Raw genomic sequence first — 5,633 nt, 5'->3', positions numbered from 1 at the left:
ACAACAAATGGAGCTGGGGGACAAGAGGACCCATAAGAGGACACAATAGCGTCAATAACCCACCTGCTGAGGGTTTGCTTATGAGCAGGAAGGCCTCTCCTCAGAGGGCCATAGCAGATTGTTCCAACTTCTTCCAGGGACTTGTCCTGTAGACATAACAATCCAGTGCTCAGGCCAGGCACAGCCAGTTGAATCTTTCCTGGTCTGGAGTCTGGAATGGAGGAGGATTGAATGCCTGGAGCCTGACATGTCGTGACCCTACAGAGGTAAACTTGGGGATGTAACCCGCTCTAGGGTGCAGGGAGGCACTGGTTATGTCTGGAGTGAAATCCAGAAAGGAGGTGGCCACAGAGAGGGCCTGTAGATCACCTACTCTCCTCAGAGAGCAGATAGCCAGCAAGAACGCAGTCTTAATAGATAAGTGCCTCCATGAAATATCGGCCAATAGCTCGCAGGGGACACACGGCAGGAGCGGATCTGCCTAGTGAATGCCCCGACAATGGGGCATGATACGCCGAACTCCAGCACTAAACCAACCGGGCAGTGGACTGGGTCAAATTGGTGCTAAGCACACCACACCTTGAACAGACGGCATCTCACGGTGTACGACCTCCTCGTGGAGGGAGATGTGGACTGGAAAATGGTCTCTACTACATAGATGCAGAGACCAGAACCTCAGAGCTGCGCCGCTTCAGGGGCCACAACCACAGCTTTCACAGCTCTGGTCGGGGGTGAAATATTGTGTTTCCTGATTGAGATAGGAGATCCCTTCTCAGAGGAATCTCCTATGGAGACTGCTCAAGGTGGGCCACCAAGTCCGCGAACCATGGATGGCCCAACCTCCGCTTGATGTGCAGTAGTAGATGGGGACTCTCCTATAGACCTTGCAAGGAGCAGCCACTTGTGACCACTCCCCACCCCGTGAGGGATGCATCTGACCTTAGCACTATGCAACGACCAGGGACTCCCAACATGGGACCTTGAGATAGGAACCCGGGATCTCTCTAAGATCTGATCCAAGACACAACCTGTTTGTTTGAGGGTCAGCATTTTGAAACAGAGCCTCAGCAAAGAGCGGTTCAGCTACGTAGATGGAGGAAAGGAAGCAACCCGCTGTGCTTTTTGGGAATTATGCAGTATCGGCTGTAGAACCCGGACTCTCTGTCTGACGGAGGGACCACCTCGATGGCCTCCTTCCTCAGAAGAGTGTATTACTCTTGTTCCATTACCATAGCCTGTTTACCGATCAGCAGGTCCCCACAAGGTTGTGGGTTCAAGCCCCAGCACAGCCAAGGTAACATTATTTTTTTTTATCTAATAGTTTGTCTTCTTTGTGCCATTAAACTGTAAATCTATTTGTTAATTAAAGAGACCTGTTGAAAAGATTGCTTTTTTCTTTGTCTTTTTTGAAAGACTTGTTTGGCCTACTTTGAATGTGAGTTACATGGTGTTGAAGTATGGAAAACAAGCTATGTTGGTTCATTAGGTTTATTGACTTCTGCTTGAGGTTGGGGCTGCGCCGATTGTTTCTTGGCTTCCTGAAACCTTTAAACTACCAAACTAACGGATTTGCTAAAAAAGGCCTGAAGGGCGAGAGTGGGGTGTCCAGCAGCAGGGCCTTGCCCCTGTCGAAGATTTCGGACAGGGTGAGCCACAGATGTCTCTCTATGGTGGTTAGGGTGGCTATAGACCTGCCAATGTCCTAAGCGGTTCCTGAAAGGAAACATAAAGTACATAAGTATTTTTTATGCTTATTTACTATAGTGACTATCAATTCTGTGAAAATAATTACCCTTTTAGATTTATTTTTGAGTACCTTTGCCATAGAGTAAACCATTTAAAGCAACATGTCAACCTCCCATTATTGACCTGCACACCAAAGCCTAGATTTGGAGAGGCTGTATATGTCCAAAGAGTGACTGTTATGTTGGCACACCAGTATGTTACATTCAATGAATTATTTATCTCTCAACAAACACTGAGCAGAACAAGTGACAACCCACATAAAGAGCTGCACTTCATTAAGTGTTCCTTCCATATCATGTGCTGAAAGCACTATAGTGAAAGGGGTGCAAGTGCAGAGTAAAACCCTTTTTTTTTTCTTTTTTTTTTAAAAGCAGACAAACAAATACAAAAAGGCAGGCACCTAGTATGGTCAGTTTATTGGAGGATGTCAAACAGTTGCCCTCTAGCCTGGTCAGGTAGTAGGAGTAGGCCACATCATCGTTCTCAAGCTCAGATTGGTTTTGGGGGCCACCTCTTTGACCTTGGACTCCGACGGGTCTTGCGGGGCCGCCTCGGGTTTAATCGGGCCTTGAGTGGGGGGGCTGACTGACTCGGTCTATGAGAGGCCACCTCGGGTTCAGATTTGTCTTGGGGGCTACTTTGTCCACCTTGGACTAAAGCATGGCATGGGCCTTGGCTCTCCTTCCCTCATAAATGAGTGGGAAAAGAGTGGTCGGGCTTGGGCCAATCATGGCCAAAAAGCCTCTTAAGCAGACTGACAAACCCAGCCTCTGTGCCAATTTCCCCATTACCTTGGGCAATGAGTAAACAACAATTAACTAGGCATGGCAAGAACGAGAAACAAGGAAACAGAAACAATATCAAAACAGCGGGACATCATGAACATGAACAAAAAAAATTATATGCATAAACAGGTGTATACATCCACACAAATTAGTGCGTAAAAGAAGGGCAATCGTAAACAAAGGGATACATGAGGGAAATGATAATGAACCAGACAGGGGTGGAGGTAGATCACTAATAAAAACAAAAGACTCCTACAGAGTTTAGTTCTTTTTTTTCTTATTCCCATTCCTTTTGGACTGAAACAAATTTAGAGAAAAAGCAGAGTGGCATTAATCTCTGCAGCATTTGTGTGTCTTACAGGTATGTTTGTGTGTTCAATAGGAGCATTTAAATTGAGAATGTATTTAATATCTTCAGCTGCATTTAAAGCTTTACCTGCAGCTAAAGGGAAACAGAATAACACATTTCTAGGTAGCTCCTTCACCGTGAATTCTAAGAGATATTTAGCAATGAGAGTAACTAAGCTGATAAACCTTTATTGCACTATATAAAATATATATTTCATATATTACATTATTATATATATATATATATATATATATATATATATATATATATATATATATATATATATATATATATATATATATATATATATTTAAGTAATAATGTAATATATGAAATATATATTTTGGTGGCTGACATATTTTGGTGGCTTATGTCAGTCAAATAAATTTTTTATACCATTCTCAGACAGTTGACAGGTGAAATGTAGTAGAGAGGTGAGAGCTTGAGCGTTATGGCAGCAGAACCAAAAAAAAGATGTTATATTAGAGAATATAGCATTATACACTTCTAAAGTATCCTTTAGCTATTGGTTAAATCCAACACTTAGGTGCTCTGCTTAATTTTAAATGATATTTTTAATTGTTATAATGTACATAAGATGCACAGGCAAATATGTGAGCAGTGCTACTATATGTCGCTCTGTACAAGGGTGTCTGCTAAATGCCGTAAATGTAAATGTAAATGCTACTTGCTCTGACACTGTTATAGCACATCCATATAATGACACTCCCCAGGGGAATAAATAATTATCCACTTAGGGTGGTCTGTCACTGCATAACCAAAAGTCAGTAAAAGTAAATAGCAATGATGTAATTTTGCATCTTCAGTGAATGTAGGTGCATATTATGTTTATTTAAAAAAAAAGGCAAGACCAATTAGACACGGTTTACTGGAAAATGTGTAAAAATAGTCAGGGTGGGAATTGTGCTTTATATCAAGTAGGCCCGTTGTCAATGATTTTGCAACTGTATTATGAACTTTACTCAGTCATTTTGAGAAATTGGCCTTTTTTACCATTTGTGAAACCAGCATTGTATTATGTGTTTGGGGCATTTGATTAAGAATAATCTGGGCTCAGCTCCTGGTTAAATATCAGTCAAGCTAACGCAGCTGACACCCTCCCCCACAAATTACAGATGCATTAAACTCCCACTTAAATACATTTCAGGTCTGGGGCAAACAGAAAAAGCCATTGGAGTGGGCATTGTCCCTTATCACCTATAGGGGGCAGAAAGGAGGTACAGAAAGCAAGCATTACACACATACTAATTTGGCTAACCAATAACAGAACTGGCACTGCCTGTAAATAAAAATATAAAGCTATTTTATATAGATATAAATATATAAATTTACTTTATATAAACTTTATATAAATATATAAATATAAACACTTGTTTTAGTGTATATGAGTATTAGAGTATGTACATTTGTATAAGTGTGAGTAAATGCTATCAATTCATAGTGATAAATAACACAATATTAAAAAAGCTAAAATGCAAACCCTGGTCCAAAAACATAAATGTACAATGTACTCACAGTCTTTGACTTTAATACAATTATTGTGGTCCAGTAAACACCTTAAATGCACCAAAACTTTAAACACCCCAAAGTTTATTGTGTCATCTGCTACGTAATAGCAATACGAAGCATTGTGGGATTGTTTTAACTTGTCCTGCTCTATGTTCTCTGTTTTCTTTACCTCACTCTTCTCCACATCTTTGTGGATGTTATTTGGAACTGGAATTACGGGTGCATCCACAAAGTCACCATTTATAGACTATGCAGGAGCCAGTGGTGCAGATGAAGACACATCGGAAATTAAGTCTTCACTCAGCACAGGAGACAAAGATTGGAGACCTGAGATAGACATTGAAAGATTAGATCACAAGCACAAATATCCATCCACATCCAAGTGACTAAATAAAAAAGACTTCACTCCATTGATTATGCCTACGAAATATAAACAGGTCAGTGACAGGAAGAATGTTGATAACACTAGGTGAACACCTTCAGACTTCTTCTTTTGGCTGCACACGTTAGGGGTCGCCACAGCGGATCATCCGTCTCCATACCTCCCCTGTCCTCTACATCTGCCTCTTTCAAACTAACCATCTGCATGTCTTCTCTCACCACATCCATAAACCTCCTCCTTGGTCTTCCTCTTTTCCTCCTTCCTGGAGGGTCCATCTTCAGTTAATATGATTTTGGAGTAAAGAAGCTTTTAGTTCTATTATCAAATTATAATGCTCACAAAAATATATATTTTACATGTGCAATAACTTTTATAACTATTATTGTATGCCTGTCAACTTTTCCCTGCCATCTGTTTTTCACAGCTGCTTTGAATTTTATCAAATTTTTTACTGTAAGCACCTGCAACCATGCAATTTCCTGAGGGAACCAATAAAGTATTCTGATTCTGATTATTATTTTGAGTGTACTGTAAATTTGAATAAAACTTGCTCACTTAAAACAATTAAGAATGAAAATAATAATTAACCAGGGAACTAATACTTAAACATATTTAGTGTAAGTAGTTTATATGCTTATTTGTGCCAATCTGCAGTAAAGCCTTGTCAGTCAGGTTACCAATCCAAGTGCTGGAAGTGTGCAAGTGTGGGTGGAGAATGAACAGCGCTCCCCCTCTCTTATCTACTCTCAAGCTCCACCAGCCTCCCTCTCTACCTTCTTTTCTCCTACCCTCCCTCTCTCTACTTTCCTCTCTCCCTCCCCTCCTTCGATGTCGCCCGCCC

The sequence above is a fragment of the Silurus aristotelis genome (genome assembly GCF_946808225.1).
Source record: "Silurus aristotelis genome assembly, chromosome: 6".
Classification (NCBI taxonomy): Eukaryota; Metazoa; Chordata; class Actinopteri; order Siluriformes; family Siluridae; genus Silurus; species Silurus aristotelis.
The sequence above is the reverse complement of the archived record's forward strand: the minus strand, read 5'-3'. Positions refer to the sequence as shown.